Source organism: Erinaceus europaeus, chromosome 5, assembly GCF_950295315.1.
Source record: "Erinaceus europaeus chromosome 5, mEriEur2.1, whole genome shotgun sequence".
Lineage (NCBI taxonomy): Eukaryota > Metazoa > Chordata > Mammalia > Eulipotyphla > Erinaceidae > Erinaceus > Erinaceus europaeus.
In genome coordinates this window covers 92,996,083-93,016,969 of record NC_080166.1, presented here as the reverse complement: position 1 = coordinate 93,016,969, position 20,887 = coordinate 92,996,083, and the positions used below count along the sequence as shown (strand labels likewise).

Below are 20,887 nucleotides of genomic sequence, written 5' to 3'. Positions count from 1 at the left end.
AACACCTCCTTTCTTGTTTCCTTTCACTCTTGAAATAGTAGTTACTCTGGTAATTCTCAAGTAACTTCATTATGCCCTGTTTGAGCTCTTAACTCTTCTATCAAATTTTCACCTTATTACTAGCATATAAAATTGTTTGCCTAGTGAACATTAGTATATTTCTGGAGTCATACGGGCTACCATTGTGCAACAAGGCCCTGAACATTAGTATATTTCTTTTTTTTATTTTATTTTATTTTTTTTTAATTTTTTATTTAAGAAAGGATTAATGAACAAAAACATAAGGTAGGAGGGGTACAACTCCACACATTTCCCATCACCCAATCTCCATAACCCACCCCCTCCTATGATAGCTTTCCCATTCTCTAGCCCTCTGGGAGCATGGACCCAGGGTCGTTGAGGGTCGCAGAAGGTAGAAGGTCTGGCTTCTGTAATTGCTTCCCCGCTGAACATGGGCGTTGACTGGTCGGTACATACTCCCAGTCTGCCTCTCTCTTTCCCTAATAAGGTGTGTCTCTGGGGAAGCTGAGCTCCAGGACACATTGGTGGGGTCTTCAATCCAGGGAAGCCTGGCCAGCATCCTGGTGGCATCTGGAACCTGGTGATTGAAAAGAGAGTTAACATACGAAGCCAAACAATTTGTTGAGCAATCATGGACCCAAAGCTTGGAATAGTGGAGAGGAAGTGTTAGGGAGGTACTCACTGCAAACTCTAGTGTACTTCTGCTTTCAGGTATATATTTTGCAGTAGTTTATGGGTACGTGTGAACATAAGCTCTCTCTCACAGAAACTGGTGTATATCTAGGTTATGGGACTTTGTTAGAAAGTGAACTACCTGAGACGAAATTAGAGTGTACTATAAAAGGAAAGGTCTCACCCGAGTAATGAAGCTGAAGGGTTGTCATTCCACACGTGAAGTCTCTGGACACAGTCTGAGGTGAAGCATGTTGAGGTGGCAATCGTTGCGTTGGTTAGGTTGTGATCGGCGGATGCAATATTATTTGGTTTGGATTGGGAGATGCATACGGGAAAGTGGGCCCTATCCAAGGGTTCCAGGACTGGGGGAAGTAGGGGCTCTATAGTGGAGATGTGAGGTTCCTGCTGTCTTAGGGTTCAAAAAGACAATCGATAGTTAATGTTATCATCACATTATTTGGTAATTGGGTTAACTTTGAAAAGTCCTTTTGTTAGGGTTTGCTGTACAGTACCCAGTATCTTGTATATAGCTGTGCTATTGGATGCTTCTAATCTACTTGGTCTAGGCTTTTGAGAGAGTCTGCATATCAAATACACAGCCTATATATTAAAAGGATTCAGTTTGTGTTTTGAGAAACTTTGAGACATACAATTGATTTTCCCCCTCTCATATTAATTAACTACTGATTTATATGTCTACATTTTTCTAGGAGTGTACATAAACACCATTCCCACCACCAAAGGACTGTGACCCATCCCTCCCGCCCACTCCCACCCACCACTGGCCCAGGAAGCTGCATGTCTACCCCTCACCACAGGGTTTTTACTTTGGTGCCCTACTTACAATTTGATCAGGTCCTGCTTTTAGTTTCCCTTTCAAATCTTCTCAGTCAACTTCTGTTGATGAGTGGGATCATCCCATACTCATCTTTATCTTTCTGACTTAGCTCACTTAACATAATTCCTTCTAGCTCTGTCCAAGATGGGTCAGAGAAGGTGGGTTCATTGTTTTTGATAGCTGCATAGTATTCCATTGTGTATATATACCACAGCTTTCTCAGCCACTCATCTGTTGTTGGGAAGCTGGGTTGCTTCCAGGTTTTAGCTATTATGAATTGTACTGCTATGAACATAGGAGTACACACCTCTTTTTGGTTGGGTGTTATGGAGTCCTTGGGGTATAACCCCAGGAGAGGAATTACTGGATCATATGGAAGGTCCATGTCTAGCCTTCTGTGAGTTTTCCAGACTGCTCTCCACAGAGGCTGTACCAATTTACATTCCCACCAGCAATGTAAAAGGGTTCCTCTGTCCCCACATCCTCTCCAGCATTTGTTGCTGCTGTCCTTTTTGATGTATGCCATTCTTACAGGAGTGAGGTGGTATCTTAGTGTTGTCTTAATTTGCATTTCTCTGACAATCAGTGACCTAGAGCAGTTTTTCATTGTTTGTTAGCCTTTTGGATCTCCTCTGAGGTGAATGTTTTGTTCATACATTAGTATATTTCTATGTAGAATAATTTCCACATAGTAGTTAGAGAATAGTTTTAAGATGTGTTATTTTTAAATTATTTTTTATTAGTGACTTAATAATGCTCAGCAAGATTGTAGGATAAGAGGGGTACAATTCCACACAATTCCCACCACCAGAGTTTCACCTCCCATCTCCTCCATTGGAAGCTTCCCTATTCTTTATCCCTCTGGGAGTCTAGACCAAAGATCTTTATGGCGTACAGAAGGCATTTCTTGTATCCTGTCACCTCCACCTCCCCTCTCCCTTCTCAAACTCATTTAAATCTTTCCCAAATCTTCATTTCATGATAAGAATATAATACTGTGGCTTACAAAGCCCACCATGGCCTGATTTAGTTTGTGACTCATTCATACCACTTTTCTTTTCATTCATTGCACTCCAACCATGTGAGACTTTGTTTTGTTCTATGAATAGACTGAGTTTGTTCTTGCATCAGAGCTTTGTATAAACCCTTCCCTTTACTTAAAGTAGTCACTATGGTTCTCTTGCTGTTTTTTTATCATTTATATCTCAGCTTTAATATCAGCTCTTCAGTAAAAACTCTCATGGTTCCTATTCTAAAATGATTATTCTTTATTTTCTCACATTAATCTGGATTACTTTTTCATGTATCATTAGTTAATACATAATCATTTTTATGCTTCTCTGTAAAGCTTCTGATTTATTCAGGTAGTTATGTTTTCTCTCTTTGTGTTCAGTATGCAGAAACCATTAATAGATATTTGGACTAATGAAATATTAAATGAGTACAGGTTTGTGTTCTGGTTAGGCAGAGGAAGTGGAGAAGAAACTCTGCTACACTGTTGGTGGGAAAGTAAATTGGTATTCCTTCTGTAGACAATAGTATGAAGATTTCATGAGAATAGAAAATAGAAAAACCATATGATTCATCAATGCTATAACAGCTATTTAATGAATGCCTATAGAAGACTAATTTTAAAAACTATTTTCACCTTAATGCTCATAGCAGGAGATTCACAACAGTCAAAACATGGAATCTATCGGAATACCTATTGGCAGGATGAAGCTGTGGTATATATGCTATATACTCAATATAATGCTACCCAACTATTAAAAAATAAACTCTTAATTTTTATGATAATCTAGAGCAAGTCTAATGTTACTGTCCTGGGTTAAATATGTTGAGATGAAAGATAGTTACCAGATAGTTACCAATGTATGTGCAATATAAATACCAAGCCAAACAAGGAGGCAAAACACAGCAGAAGTAACAAGTTCTGTGAAAAAATATGATTACTAGAGGACAGTTGCAAGGAGGGGAAGGGAGTCATCTCCATCCTGTGATGGCACTAGAACTTTGCTGGTAGCTGTGCTAAGTCTTATAAAGAAAAAGGAAGATTAAACTCTTGAATTTGTATAGTACTGGAAAACAATAATAAATCAATAAAATTGATATAAAACAGTAAAAAAAAGCAATACAGCAATATATAGAGTGCTATACTCAATCTCCTTTGTAGAATTAAATCTATTATAGTCACTGGGATGAAGGACTTTCATTTAATGGCATTATTTTTCATATATGACAAGAACTACTAAAATCATCAGATTTGGGGGAAAGATTATGGCTAACAGAACAGGTTGTGGAAGCTGCTGGGGCAATTCAAGAATCTTCTTTTTTTAAATAGGGGGATTAATGATTTACAGTAAATAGTAGAAATAGTTATTGTTGGTACATGCATGCATAAAATTTCTGGTTTTTTCAAAATGCTCTCACCCCTAGCTTCTACTCTGCCACCCTGTACCAGCACCTGAAACCCCTGCTTCCCCCCAAGAGGCCTTTACCTACACCAAACCCAGTCCATGTTCTGTTTTGTGTTTTCACTTCTGTTCTTATTTCTCAACTTCTGTCCATGTATAAGATAACACCATATTCATACTTCTCTTTCTGGTTTATTTCACTTCACATGATTCCTTCAATTTTCACCCAAGATGAGGTGAAGAAGGTGAATTCATTATTTTTAATAGCTGTGTAGTAGTCCATTATGCATATATACCACAACTTTCTTTTAAAATTTTTTTTATATTTATTTATTTATTTTCCCTTTTGTTGCCCTTGTGTTTTTTTTTTATTGTTGTTGTATACCACAGCTTTCTTAGCTATTCATCTATTGTTGGACACCTAGGTTGCTTCCAGGTTTTGGCTATTACAAGTTGTGCTGCTATGAATATAGGTATAGTACATATCTTTTTTAGATGAATGTGTTTTGTTCCATAGGCTATATTCCCTGGAGAAGAATTGCAGGATCATAGCGGGGGTCCATTTCTAGCCTTCTGAGAGTTCTCCAGACTCTTCTCCATAGGGGTTGAACCAACTTGCCTTCCTGCCAGCAGTACACAACGGATCCTTTACCCCAGCAACCTCTCCAGCATTTGTTAGTATCTTTTCTGATGCATGACATTCTCACAGGGATGAAGTGGTATCTTGTCTTTATTTGTATTTATATGACAGTCAATGACTTGGCACATTTTTTTCATGTCTGTTGGTCTTTGGATGTCTACTTTGATGAATATTCTGTTCACATCTTCTCCCTACTTTTAGATGGTGTCATTGCTTTGTTCTTGTTGCTGAGTTTGATGAGCTCTTCATATGTTTTGGTTATTAGCTTTTTGTCTGGTGTGTCGCATGTAAAAATCTTTTTTCCATTCTATAAGGAGTCTCTGCTTGAACAGTGGTTTCTTTTGCTGTGCAGAAGCCTTTCAATTTGATGTAGTCCCATTGATTTAGTTTTGTTTTAGTCCTCCTTTCAATTGAATTTATATCATTAAAAATGCCTATAGAATTTAGATGGGAAAGAGTACTGCCAATACTTTCCCCTAAGTATTTGATAGTATCTGGTCTAACATCTAAGTCCTTGATCCATGTGGAGTTTACTTTTGTGTGTGGTGAAATGTAGTAGTTCAATTTCATTCTGCACATTTGAACCCAATTTTCCCAACATCATTTGTTGAGGAGACTTTCCACCGCTTGTGAAGTGACTCCTGTGCAGGTGGGGAGCCGGGGGCTTGAACCGGGATCCTTACCTAGTCCTTGTGCTTTGTGCCACGTGCGCTTAACCCACTGCACTACCGCCCGACTCCCCCACATAAACTTTTGTAGAAAGGGTGTTGGGCTGTGGTACATTATGGTAAAAAATACCTGAATTAGGAGTCAAGATTGTTTTTCACATACCTATCATTAGGTGATGAAATTGTACCTGTCTTTCAACAATTGTACTGTAAACCATTAAAATCCCAATAAGATGAAAAAAAATAGTACAAAAAAGTTCATTAGCCAAAATTTATTTCTTAAATTGGTAGGAGGAACACCTACAATATTACATACCAATAAGTTTTATCAGCTTCATTTTCTCAGAAAACATAGAACACTGGGATTAGAAAGATTAGTATTAATAATAGAGATTTAATAATGGTATGGAATTTTTGTTACATTAAGTATTGACTGTGAGACATTTTTACCCACACTTACTGATAAATATAGTACACTACAAAATAATTGTTAAATGTTATCGTATTTTGCTTCTTAAAGATGCATTTTGTGTGAGACAGAGTTTTACATGAGAGAGAAAAACGGAGTGAGAGAGAGAAGCCAGACCACCACTCTAGTACATGTGGTTCATGTAGCAATAGGGTGTAAAACCAGGTATACTATTTCTATATCACGACCAGCTGAGCTATTTCCCTAGTGGCAGTAAATATTTTCTTATTCTGGATTATCTCATTTAACATGATTCCTTCAGATTACTCCAGGACATAGCAAATGAGGAGATTCCGTCTTTTCTCATGATTGAATACTGTCCCATTATGCATATGTCCCACAATTTTTTAACCACTCATTGTAATTAGACATGTGAATTATTTCTAAATTTGGGATATTTATGGTGAAACTTGGACTGGCTGTGATTACAGCAGGGTTTAGGTGGAAGGAGGTTGAGAGGATGTGGAGAACCCAGTGCAATTGTGAAGGAGCACGTTATCTAGTGGTATGAGTGGTGTGCAGCTACCTGTCATGGGGAGATAAGAAACTGTACTTATGTGACGACAATTGTCTTGTAAATCCCCAATAAACTAACTTGAATGTTTAACCTACGTTTGTGACAAACAAGTATTGAAAAGCACATATTGTTTTTTTCTGTAATTTAATAATCATATTTATTAATATATTGGGTCATAAATCCATATTTAATTGGTACATTTCAAATTGTTAGTGTTCCTTTATTAGAAGGATTATTTCCTGTCCACCACTGTTAAAATAAAAATGTAAAATGTTGACATGCATAGTTATCTAAAGCAATTTCAGTTACCTGCACATAAATTGATTACTTTTCTAGGAAGTTATTACTGTCTGTTCTGCATCATGGGACAGAATTTTAATCAATAGTCTCCTTTTCTCTTTTACCTTTTAAAAATGTGTACTATTGTGTGACAGCTTACTGTAGGAAACACATTAAGTAGTTTAGTATTCCTTACTGAATTTGGCAACATACATTAAAGTATTTATTGTGATATTTCTGCTGACTCAATAGTTGTGTCATAGACTATAAAACTGAACAGAAACTTGCAATGATCAGTAACTAAAAGTAACAGCATGGCTCAATCCTGGCTGTTGGCATAGAATAGACTAGACATTGTGAAGGTTATTCAAGGTCCTTCGTTGAGAGTTATGAGCTGCAGGCCAGAAGAGAATGGGAGGGATTCTGGATAGCCATGTCAATAATTTGGACAAGTGATGAACAGCAGTTGGGGGTAAAAAATTCCCCAACCGGTGTGTTGTTATGTGGAAAACTGGGAAATGTTACACATGTACAAACTATTGTATTTTACTGTTGACTTAAACTATTACTCTTCCAATAAAGAAGTTTAAAAATTCCCCAACCAACATTAAAACTATATCCAGCAGGTTTTCCTTTTCTTTCCTCCCTCTCTCCTTCCTTCCCTCCCATCCTTCCTTCCTTCCTTCCATCCTTCCTTCCTTCCTTCCTTCCTTCCTTCCTTCCTTCCTTCCTTCTCTTTCTTTCTCTCCCTTTCTCCCTTTCTTTCTTTATAAGTACTTTATTTTTTAAAGCAAAATATTTATTTTAGATTTTGCTTTCATTCTAGCTGTCAGTGTAAGTCAGGGGATTGACCTTTTTTTCCTTCCTCTTTTTTTTTTTTAAGGGGGAAGATCAGCATTTTAAAGCTAGTTAAGGAATAAGACATATTTTATCTTTGTGTTCATGTTCTTAGTTATTACTTAAAGACAGAAAGATAATCTGTGAGGACAAAAATCTAAACTGAACAGATAACCAGTCAAAACAATTTCAGAACAGCTTAAAAGCACAATTTCAGTAGAACTGCACACTACACCTAAAACTCAACCAGTACAGGGAGACTGGGAAGCAGCAATCTGTAACCATGATCTAGTGAAGAACGGAACAGATTTCAGTTAACAGTTGTTTACAATGCTACTAGAGTTTAGTGATAGCTTGGATAGGTCATATGCTTCTTCTACAAGAGCAACAAATATACTATTAAAAATCCCAAAGAATGTAAAAGCACAGAAATTAAACGCTAAAGCTATTTTCCAAATATGAAACAGGTAGAAATTTAATAGGGAATGAAACATTTACCAACAGGGAAAATGATCTTTCACTTGACTTTGATGCTTCAAGAAACAAATTCCTGTCAGGAGCAAACTCCCTTAGGAGGCTTTAGCAACAGTGACAGTTCCTTCTCTAGGTGTCCAATTACTTACTTGCATAAAATGAATATTCTTTGCTTAATCATTAGGCTACAAATACTGTTTACATGATTTCTACTTTTAGAATCATTCTCCAGAGGGAAAAAAATATAGAAGACTGAGTTTCATGTGTACAGAACAGAAAAGAGATGTTATGCATAGCTGGCAGCAGTCTGGAAGTGAGGTAGGTGTGAAGAAAGGGCAAGAGTGATGCGTGAAGACTGTTTCTTTTTTAGCCAGACCTCCCACCTTCTGCAACCCACAAAGACCCTGGGTCCATACTCCCAGAGGGATAGAGAATGGGAAAGCTATTGGGAGGGGATGGGATATGGAGATTGGGTGGTGGGAATTGTGTGGAGCTGTACCCTCCCCCAACCTATGATTTTGTTAATGTCTCCTTTCTTAAATAAATAAATAAAAAATACTCTACAAACTTTATAAGTACTTTACTGTATCCTTCCTTCCTTCATTCCCTTTATTTGTACTGATGCTTAAGCTCATCTATACCAGTGCTGTCTAAAACTACCACCACCACCACCACCACCACCACCACTACCTTACTGGAAGTGACTTAGTCAACTTCACTAATTTAGAGTTAATTTATTATTAGAATTAGACATCCTGTAGTGAATCAGAAAAGTTTCCAAGAAGAGGATATCTCTTTTAGGTCTGTGGTAATTCAACACAGTTAGAACTAGGGCTGTTGCCTGTCACCAGCTCTATAAGCTGTAGATGTGGTTGCCCTTCAACAAGGAAACTATGGAGCATCTCTGAGGCCGTCAGGGGTTTGGTACATGTGTGGCTTAATTCTGAGAAGATAATACTTAAAGAAGCATAAATATTCTTGTAAAATGTTCTAAAGGTCCATAATGAACCATAGAAGAGCACACTTTTTTTTTTAATAAAAAGGACACACACTTTTAAGTTTTCTTTTTTAGTTTAGTAATTGGGTTATCCATATGATAAATTCCTGTTCTAATTAACAAGTGCAGTAGAGTTACAAAGTTATGAATGAACTTCACTTTTCTGAATATAAAGTGAAATGTATAGGTTGACAGTAACCCATCCTAAAGAGGAATCTCTCAGAGTTTTGTTATTTTTCTTGGGAAAATTGATTGCTTGTTTTTTTTTTAAGTGAAGTTTTTCTCACCATGGAAGCAGCTTTTCTCATTCTTAGGACCTTTCTAAAAGGGTAATAACTGATGACTTTCCTTCACTTCATCTTATTACACCCTAGGCCGGTGTCCTACTGATTTATGCTTTTTGATATTTAATCATTATACTTATTAGTTATTTGATTAGAAATAGGGATTTGAATCTTAAACAGTTTTTGTTTTATATTACTGGTTCACAAATTAAAAAAATAATTTGCTAGTTAAGTATCCAAATCTGTAACGTAAATTCTTACAGATTACAAAAAAAGTTATTTAATTAAAAAGGAGGCCCACAGTGAAATCAATATATCACTTAGTTGAAAGATTGGTGAAGCATGATGTAGATAAATTTGAAAGCTACTACTTTTAGCACATAGCAAACTCCTGGGGCCTATGCTGACACCCATATAGTCAGCTGGTAACTTGTTTGTAAAAATCCTAGTTATTTCATTTTTCAGATATGACTTATTACTTAATGTATCTGGTTGAATCATGTTTTTGTTGTTTTAATTTCTCTTACTTCAAAATTAAAAAAAAAAGAAAGAAATTAAACAAACAAAAAAATTTATCCAAATTTTACTTGGTAGGTCTTATGAAGGTCAAAATAGTCTGTAGTGTTCAATAAAATAATTGATAACAGGTGGCCAATTGAGCACTACCAGCTGTAATACTAATGACAAAGAGAACTTTCATGGCCAAAGTCAGGGTCTTGAACACATTTTTGATGTGAATGGAAGCTTTGTAAGTAACAAGAGCACAGCAGATTATTGAATCAGCAGAAAGATACTAAAATGTCGGGAAAACTAAAAACTAAAGACTTATTAAATTAAAAGATCTTTTCCTTTCTTGACAACCAATCTTTACATTTAAAATGTCAAAGGTGTAAATAATACACAAAAAGGAAAATTATTTCTTTAGTTATTATGGTCAAAATTAAGATAAAATTATTTGAGAATGCAAAGTTTTTACTAACTTAATGATAGGTGTTGTTAAGCTAATTTACTCTGTTATCTTTCTTTGGAGAGTATGACTTATGAATTTGTCTTAATGCAGCATTTACTTCTTAAAAATATATTTAAAACAAGGAAGCTAAGGATTAAACTTGATAGTTGACTTTCCAAGACACAGAGTTCACAGAAATAAAAAAAAAATTGTTAAGCCTATCTGGCATACAGGTATTGATCCTGTTTTTTCTTAATAAATAGGGTATTGCCATGAGGTTTTGGTGAAGTTCTCCAGTGTTTGACAAGAACTTTGGTATTCATGTTATAATGATCTGTTAATTTAATATTATTTTACCCTGATAGGGAAATATAGAGGGAAGTTTTAAAAAATAGTACCTGTACTCCTCTGCCTACTAATAATCTACCCTATTTCTCCCCTTTAATTCATTACCAGGCTTCTTTAAAGATCATACTAAAATACTTACTTGGGAGGGGAGACATGATGTCATGAAGGTAGTTTTCCCAAAGTGAAATTTACCCATTGTACTCCGGATGTGCTGACCCCTGAGGTCTGCACAAATGTGAGAATCTTAACTGCAAAATCTTTGGCAGCAGCAGGAGGCCTGCATTTTCACTCTCCCTTGACAAAAAAGATAATATATTTAATATGAATATACATATATAAACATATGTAATATCTCTATGTTTCAAGATCTTGTAACGAAACTAGCAAATATTCCCATAGAGCTCTGTCACTTAATGGAATCAGTGCATTAAAATGTGTTAACTCCTGTGATCTTTACTTCATCTTTCTGAAAAAAGTACTTCATTAACTCCATTTCATAGCAAACACATTCTCTATCTGAGGTCATACAGCTAGCCAGGATATGAAGTCAGGCTATCCCTTGTAAGAATTAAGTAGGTGGACTTCCACTCAAGGTTTATTTGATTTCTTAATTATCATAGCTAATTATTTCTTCCATTAAAATGCTATTGCTTAGCATGCTCACCTTTCCTTGATCCTTTTGTCTCTGTGACCATGAAATCATCTGGTTTTCCTTCATGTCTGATTTATTTCTCTTTCCACTATAATTCCTTTGAAAATGGCTTAATCCATCCCTACTTTGTTTTAATGATTCTTATTTATCTATGGTTAGCCCCAAACTCTGTCTCAGTTATTTGCTACATAGCCATTGTGAAATATTTACAGAAGCTTTAAACTCAACAATCTTCTGAGTTCATGATTTTCACTATTCCTCTCCCTCCCAACTTGCACCCCATTCTGTGTCTACATTACAGTTCACTTAATGCCATCACCTTCCTTCCTATACATCTAACTAAGCACCAATGAAGTATGATTGCATAATAAACTCTGAAAATAAAAAATAAAAAACAAAACTTTCTTGAGAAAAGGATGAAGATATGAATGCTCTGGCAGGTGGTGGTGATGGTAAATGTCCTAAAAGTCAAAAGAAGAAAGAAAGAAATAAGAAAGGAAGAGATTGGGAATTGGGTGGTAGCGCAGCGAGTTAAGCACATGTGGCACAAAGCGCAAGGGTCCTGGTTCAAGCCTCCAGCTCCCCACCTGCAGGGGAGTCCCTTCACAGGTGGTGAAGCAGGTCCAGCCGTCTTTGTCTTTCCCTCCTCTCTCCATTTCTCCCTGTCCTATACCACAATGACAACATCAATAACAACAGTAATAACTACAACAATAAGGCAACAGAAGGAAATAAGTAAATATTAAAAAAGAAAGGAAGAAATTAAAAATGGTTGATTAAATACATTCTGTTTACCATAATATGTATTTTAGTATATATAATATTTATTTATCTATATAAATATCTATATATAGAGACAGTCAGATATCAAAAGAGAAGGGGGACATAGAGAGGGAGAGAGACACCTGCAATACCGCTTTATCACTTGTCAAGCTTTTCCCCTGCAGGTGGGGACTGGTTGCTTGAACTCTGGCCCTTGAATACTATAACATTTGTGCTCAATCAGGTGCACTACCATTCACTCCCTACACACACAAACGCTCACACACATGCACGAACGCACACACTTTTTTTTTTTCGTTAGGTTAAAGTGTGTTGTTGACTTACAAGGTCATCATTAATAGGATACTTTTCTTCAAGAAAGATTTTTGTTGAAGTTTTTTCAAGTTAGATTTGATCTTTATTCACAAAACAGAGGACCTTATCATTACTGGTACTTCCAGAGACCAAGTGATTCTAAGATACAGACTTAAAATTAAAAACAAACATTATAAACCATTAGTCTCTCAATACAATAAAAAATGAGGTAGACCACTATCACAAATCAAAACACCATCAGCTAGCTATGGAGGAAAGAAGAATAAGATAGTAATGAGGGAAGTATTGTTTTCCTGTAGTTTTGTCTTTTATTAGAATGCTGTTACAAGTGTTCAAATCACATGGGAAGCCAACCCAGTCATCAAAATACTTTGTGAGATTGAAGAAAAAGTAAGAATTGAAAGTAAGCTGGAAGCAGAGGTGATGGTTTCTAAAACCTGATGATAATAACCACTATTTGTCTGCCTTACGCCACAATGAGCACACCTGCCAAAATTTATTTCTGTGAGTTCTATTTCATATCGATACCTTGACCATCTCCTTTCAAGTACACATTATCTTAGGGAAATTAATCTAACTGGTAATCTATGGGTAAGGAGAACTTTACTGAAGATACAGGGAATAATCTAGCTCCTATTTCAAGATCATCTTTCATCTGGGAGTTGGTGCAATCTAAGTATAAAATTAAGGTTTTATTAGACTGAATAGGCAACTACTTTATCTTGAACAGAAAAATCTGTATTCTCCAATTAAGGTAGTGTCCAGACCTTGACAGGGGTCTTAGCTGATGTAGGGCATAGCAGAACAGGAGTCTGGGGAGACCTTAAGCCTCTGGGCAGATGAAGGTTGGGAAGAAAACCACAAATAAATGGAATTTGTTTACTACCTTTGTGAAATTCTGTTTTGATACTTGATTTTATGGTAATTTGGAAGTTTCCTGGGGTTTGCTAGTCTGAGATAATTTTCTTTTTATTTTGATAAATTCATAACAAAATAATGTCTTCTTTTAAAATGACCTTAATGACCTAGTTCCCTTTGCACTGACTTAAAGAAGCTTATTTGTAACCATACAAGTACTCCTCAGCCCCTTCAACCAAACAAATATAAAGCATTTTATTTCAGTTACCCTGAGTTCTAGAAGTTTTCACTCCCCTGGAATGTTCTAGGGGTTTACATCATGAACATGAAAATCATTGTATTTCTGAGATTGAAAAGATTCTGATACATTATATCTCTCTCCTTTTTTTTTCTTTGTATTTTGTTGTTTATGCTATGACTACTTTATATATAGTCTGTTTTATAAATTGAGTTGGCAATTTGTCAATGAAAAGAAACCATAAAATGATTTTAGAAAAGTGGAGAGGAGGAAATACAATCAGTGAAACAGAAATCTGAACATATGGTAACCATATTTCCTGTATGCAAACTGTCCACAAGGTGACCAGTGTGTGTCCATATAGGGACAATAAGCCCAAATATGCATGCCAAGACTGTTCTTGACAGCCTGGCATGTGTAATTTTTAGTCTCATACAGGCCCAAGCCTTAAGAATCTATCTGGGAACTTCCCACTGCCAGCTGCAAATGGCACAACATTCTTGCTCCCAAAGAAATATTGGTATTTATTCTCCCAGTCCTGTGGAAGCATCAGCAGGCTTTCAATAGCACAATCTCTCATGGAAGTTCAGACGTTTAATAGGTCTGGATTTTTTTAATGTAAAAACTTCACATAAACATCCATAAGGTTACCAGGAGCTCAAAAGCACACATTCCATCAACTTTACCATGCAATAAAATGTGGATTAAAATCAGCCTTGGCTCTTACTGTGCCATTGTGTTCTATTTGAAAGAAATTCATGCAGCACTATACATTGAAAAAGAGATGTATGCTTTCTACAAACAAAAATCCTTAGCCTCTTCGTGCTTTTATGTTTCTATGTAACGTTGTGTGTCCTAGTGTTTTGGCACAATAGTAAGTATTTTCATAATGGCTCATCTTGTAAAAGTGTTCTTTCTGTATTTTTATTGACATGACAACTTTAACTTTTATCCTGCCCCCACTCGCTTAAGACTAGAGTGATACTGAATAATAAAGAATTATAGTTAAGAATTTTATGTTAGGATATAGATTTAATATGCTTGCAGTTTTACTCTTTTCATATGAATCCACTACAAGCTGCTATAAGGCATACAATTTTGCAACATATGGAAAAGGGAAGTTTAGATTTTGTCAATATGAAGATAAGCATTCTATGATTTGCCTCCTTTGATACTATCATCCAAAATTCATTCCTGGAGGGACTCTTTGACTTTGATGTTTTAATAGGTCTGGAAGTCATTTAGAAATGCCAGCATCCTTACTCTCTTACATTCTTTACCCTCTTCCATAGTCATAACACTGACAAACATAAAAAGACAACATTAGTCCACAGAGAAGGAAGAGTTCTCTCCTCCTGCTCTTTGATTTCTGTCTTCATTCCACAATCCTCTTAAACAGAGGAGCTAACACTTATCTCTGCCACTTGATCTTAATATAAGATACAGAAACATTTTAATGGCAATATTTATAAATAGTTCCAATCTGATGATAGAAATTATAAAAGACATATTGGCATCCATGATGAAAATTTATATTGCCTTTAACTCAGACACCCTCATGAATTATAATGAGAAAAGATTCAATTCCCACACCACAGGCTGTACATTAACTGTCCCTGCTTTTACCTAAGAAATTTTCATGTTCAGTATTCAGTGGGGAAGCAATTATAGAAGCTAGACCTTCCAGCTTCTGTACCCTCTAAGCCCCTTGGTCCATGCTCTCAGAGGGGTAAAGAAAAGGAAAGCTATCAAGGGAGGGCCCTCGATGGGATACAGAGTTCTGGTGGTGGGAATTGTGTGGAGTTGTACCCCTCTTATCCTATGGTTTTTGTCAGTGTTTCCTTTTTATAAATAAAAATTATTTTAAAAATTAAAAAAAAAAGAAATTTCACATGCTCGCTGTCCCTTCACATCCTACCCATATCCCCAAATCATTCATTATAGAATTTTCTATTTTGTCTTGGATTCCTATGCCAAGGTTGAACTTACTGTCAAAAAGTAAATTGACTGGTAGTAGTGTCCCTTCTTCATCTATTACTAAGTAGTTTGTTTTAGGACCCTAGTTGCATTAAGCATGGTCATGTCTCCACACAGTTGTCTTTATTACACTCCAACATTTGTGTTCAAAGGTACACACTTGTCTCTTCCTTATAAAGAGCTTCCAGATGCCTTGCCTGAGGGTCAGTATATATAGTACTGTCTTTAGATAGTCTCATTAAAATACTAGAACATAGGATTCTTTTATTTCTACTTTCTATTTTATTTCTACTTTATTACCCTTTCTGTTGGATTCTCGTGAAGTTTCTAGTGCAAGACAGGCCTTTTCATTGATTCAAAGAGACATATATACGCTAAGGAATTTTTCAGTATTGACTGTGAGTTCTTATTTTATGTATAAGCTTTACTGCTGTGGGGTGTCCAATTTGAAAATGTTTCAGGACTAGACTAGCATTTGAGTTTATAGATTGAGTGAAAATGAGTACTTAGTAATGTGGATAGATATAATCCAATCTGTTGTGTGCTTGAGTAGAAGAATAAAAAAAGGAAGAAAGGATAAATTTGATCTCTTATACTGAGGCATCCATTTTCGCTCATTGTGGGATAACAGAGCTTCTGGACCTTGGTTCCTTGGTCTTGAATTATGAGTTATACCATTGACTCACCAGGTTTCTCAAGCTTTTGTGTCTGAACTAGAACAATACTGTTGGCTTTCTTGGGATTTCAGTTTGCAGATGGCAGATTGTGGAGCTCCATCTTCATAATCTTGTGAGCCCATCCCTCATTTTTTTAATTTTAATTTTATCAGTGATTTAATATGGATTTACAAAATTAGAAGATAACAGTGGTATAATTTCACACCATCCCATCAACAGAGTTCTGTATCTCTAATCCCTCCATTGGAAGCTACAGTAGTTCTCCAAACATTGCAGATATGGGTTAGCTATTATTTCTATAACTATCTGTCTGTATTTGTATGTATTTGCTCATTTTTCCCATGGTCCCATCTTCTCTTACTTTCCAAGTTACACCTATACCTATTACTACTTCTGAATATCCTTCCTTTTTTCCTCTCCTCTCTCTGGATCCTGATGGAGATGGACTTTAAAGCCCTCTGGTCATCTTACCCCGTGTCATTTCTCCCCTGAGAGGTGTATGTGAACCCATCCTTCATAGAAAAACACTTTGTATAATCATACACATTTCTGTATCTTCTATTGGTTTTATTTCTCAGGAGAATTTTCACTAATGAATTTGATGGATGTCAAAATGCAAAGTACATGTGACTAAAATGTTGAAGGAGCTTGTTGTGCAGGACAGCAGTTAAGAATGCACTCTAAGAAATTGTATTCATTTGACAGCTGCCTTGTAGATCATAATTTTCCTGGTGAAATTTTTAAAAAAACAAAGCAAAGGACTCTGAATTATGGAGGGATGGGGGATATAAAGAGTATCAGGTCCAGTACATGAGGGTGAAGAGGGACTTGGGTCCATGGGGATGATGTGCAGACATCTTTCACAGGGAGTTAAGAAACTGTACTCATGGGGCCTATGAACCATTGTTTTTAAATTTAAAGAAAGTTTTTATTTTGCTTTGATAATCCTTACTGAGATGTTCAGTTCTGATTTTCAAGATACCCAAGGACAATTCTCTATGTGCAGGCAGGGCTCACTTATTTTTACTACAATATCTTTCAGGAGAAGCCCTGCATGGTAGTGTAACTCAAGGTAGCTTCATATTCTACTGCCACTGGATGAACCATTACTTCCCAGATAAAATTATTTGAAAAATTCTCACTTTCTAATTGACTGCTGTGTTCTTGCATTCTACTCTTTGTTCTGTGTCTTGAGACTCCTCACTGGAGAAAGCCCACATATGTTTGATCACAATTCCCTGTATTCTATACCTACCCTTTCTCCTGCCCACGAACTAAAACCTTGTCAAAAGGGGTACCCATTATGATATAATGAAAGAATTCATCCTGCGATGTTAATGGTAGTATCAGTGCATGCCCTTCATTCCATCATGGCATTTTCATAGGACACAACATATTAATTCACAAGCACAAATTTCTAAGTGGTCAACTTTAAAATAAAGTATGTTTTCACTGGTGGTTAATGCTGGGATATTTCTGATATCCTTCAACTTATATACAGAAGGAAATGGTTAACCAGAGTTTTCTAATAACCCAGTTATCACTCTTGTCCATTTAAGACTTATCACAATCAGCCTCATCATAATGATGAATGTTAATACTTCAGTAAAATATTCTGTTGTTTGACATATTACTAGATTATAATGAACCCTAAAAATTTCCTCAAGGTAGGTTCCTTTTTAGAGATAAGGCAATCAAGACTGAGAGAAGGTGAATGACTTGTCCCAAGAAATGCAAATGGTACTGGATTTTGTTCCAAACCCTTTTGATCTGGAGGTATCACTAGAAATAAAATGGATAGCTTCCTGGTTTATGTCACTCTTCTCTTTTGGATGACCACAGAGCAGCAAATTCACTGACTTTGATCACCCTCAGTTCCTAGTACAGTGATATGCTCATAGGTTCTTACTACCGGCTTGTTGGAAGAATAAATAGAGGTGTGAATGTATACATCAACTCTGTACCTTTTTCAAGGAAGGAGATGTGACAAATTACCCTGTTGCCTAGATTTATTAGTTGTCATTTAGTGACCTTTACCAGTATTAGGGAAGTAAGCTCTTGCATTGTCCACCTGTGACACAGGGTGACAAGTGAACACCAAAGATTACTCAGAGACATAAGTTATGTGTCTGACTGAGCCCCTGAAGGTGTTTTCATCAAAAGTATACAACATATAGAGGAGAATGAACAATGGAGTGAATCCTTAAGGACCCAAAGCCTCTTTATAGTAGGTTTTGAATACATTAAGAATTCCAAGTTACAAAGGAGTTGTTTCAGCAGGAAACAGAACAAACAGTGTAGACATGAGTAATCAATCCCCTTTAAGATTTTGGGTGGGGTGCGGGGAGTGGTAATTAAATCTTCTACATTCTAGATCTCTCTGTCTTGGAGCTCTACCATGCCTCAAAGAGCTATTATTGTTTCTTTACATATCAGGGGTTAAGGATTAGCCCAGAAGCTATTGTTTCCTGAGAGCTGTTGCTCTTTTTTACCCTATATATAGTTGCATGAGGAACAAAGCAGATAGTTTCCTGGATCCAAAGTCCTTCAGGTCTTTGGGGAGCAGGATGCTCTCAAACCATGGGATCAATTAAAAAATAATCCCTAATGAAAGCAAGTACTTGAGATTCAAATATATCATAAAAACAATTTAGTAACCTAATGCTTTGACATTTTATTTGGAATTGAAAGCTAGTTTTGTCACTTAGAATTGAGATTATACATGAAGCAATTGATAATATGTACAGTTGATTAGAGACATGAAGAAAAACTTAACCTAATGAACATGAATAATTTAGTTGTTAAGAATGTTTATCTCATTTCATATGTTTCTTTTCTTTAGGGACTGTGTTGTGTTTTAACAAAATAGTTCTAAAACTTTTTAAATAAGTAAACCTTCATATCTGTATCTATATCATATTAAAATTTACCCCAAAATAGAAAAATGGTGGTTAAATCTACAATCAGCCAGTGTTGTTTTCGACGGGTTATGTTGTTTTCACCGGGCTGGCTTCACGGGCGGGTAACAGACGACCAGGGACTCATGGTTGAGCTGTAGGCAGTATCTCTTTATTCATGCAGGACGCAGCACAATCTAAGACGAGCTAAGTTAAACTCAAAGTACAGTACCGTAAAACTCACAATGCTGTCTTTATATATACTTGCCAAGTAAGGTGGAAACAGGATGTGACATAGAGAGGGTGGAGAGAAAAGTGACTGGTGAAAATCAGAGTGTGACAAAGAGGGGGCAGATTAGGCGAGAATCCTATCACTAAACCACAAATGCCCTGGAGGGAGGGTGGAACTTGTTAACAGTGATTATGTAAATAGAATGAAGTGGTTATGTAAATAGAATAGTGTTAAGCAGGGGGGATTTAAACCAAATGAAACAGAAGGGGTCTCATGCATACCAACAAGCCAGTAGTGCTGGACACAGTAAAGCAATATTTTCTTTTGCTGAGAAATTGGGAAGAAAGAAACCTGTCATAACTTATTTTTACTCCAAATAGTAAAACACATACACACACACATACACACACACACACACACACACACACACAATGCTTAGGTTACTAATTTCTGTTTTGTGCTCTGCTGATTGTGCTGATACATGGAATGTTTTTCATATATTGATTTCCTGTTGAAATGAGAACCTGCAAGGTGCTCTAAAAATGGATGGGCAGGGTCTTAACATCTATAAAGACGTGTACTGGCACCTATTCAGAGAAACTTCAATTTTCAAAGTGCCTGTGTATGGACAAGGAAGTTACTCACACTGTTGATGGTATGAAGGCTTTTATGAGCATCCTGGACAATAACTCTGCTCACCTGAGCTCTCCTGAGGTGAGGGACATTATTACATAAGCACTGTCTATATTTTAGCAATGTGACTATGCAAGCTATCAAGATGCTGGGTTTGGTCCATTTATAATCCAACACAGCTACCAAGACACCATAATATTCACCAGCAAAGCAAATCATGAAACATAATCAACAAAATGGAGGGGTTGACATACATACAGTGTTCTGACTTTTATACTTTGTCATGAAATTCTCCAAGCTTTTAGTTCCTATTGACCTTATTTACTTGCCACAAAGTTGATCGCTGGGGCTCAGTGCATGCGCTACAAATCCACTGCTCCCAGAGGACACTTTTTCCTTTATTTATTTTTTTATTTCTATTTTATTTGACAGGACAAATAGAAGTTGAGAGGGGAAGGGGAGATAAGAAAGGGAATGAGAAAGACACCTGTAGACTTGCTTCACCACTTGTGAAGTGACCCCCTGCAAGTGGGGAGTGGGGGGCTCCTAGGTCCTTATGCATGTGATAGTGTGCTTAACTGTTAGTGTGTACCACGATCCAGCTGCCTATTTAGCTTTATTTCAATACTTAATTTTTTGTATTTATTTATTCCCTTTTGTTTCCCTTATTGTTTTACTGTTGTAGTTGTTGTTATTGATGCCGTTGTTGTTCAATAGGACAGAGAGAAATGGAGAGAGGAGGGGAAGACAGAGAGGGAAGAGAAAGATAGACACCTGCAGATTTGCTTCACCTATTGTGAAGCGACTTCCCTTTAGGTGGAGAGCCAGGGGCTCGAACCTGGATCCTTCTGCTGGTCCTTGCGTTTTGAGCCACCTGCGCTTAACCCACTGTACTACCGCCTGACTCCCTCAATATTTAATTTTTAATTCATGTTACCATAAGGAATACACTACATTCCTTAAAAGAGTCTTTTGCAACAGGGTTAGTAAAGTGTTGTGCTTTTTTTACTCTAATCTTATTATTTAATTCCTTTGTTTGTTTTTGTTTTTAAACTAAGGAACAGGTCTTTGAGCTAAGAGAAGCATAAAATAGGGAACATTTTCAAGTGAAAATTAGCTCTGTGTACTAGAAATGACTTTGTTTCTATTTCCACAAAATATATTCTCTTAAACCAGCAAGATAGTCATGTGTTATTGATTTTGGTCATATATTAC

At 36.4% G+C, this 20,887-nt stretch overlaps 1 long non-coding RNA gene and 1 other non-coding gene across 2 annotated transcripts in view; both read left to right on the top strand.

Annotated features, from left to right (window-relative positions):
- The window catches only part of LOC132538715 (uncharacterized), a 496,566-nt gene that overhangs the window by 358,946 nt on the left and 116,733 nt on the right, over positions 1 to 20,887 (top strand). The window lies entirely within an intron of this gene.
- LOC132538764 (U1 spliceosomal RNA) lies at positions 10,542 to 10,706 on the top strand. The gene has a single exon (XR_009550103.1). It is a non-coding gene; the product is annotated as a U1 spliceosomal RNA (small nuclear RNA).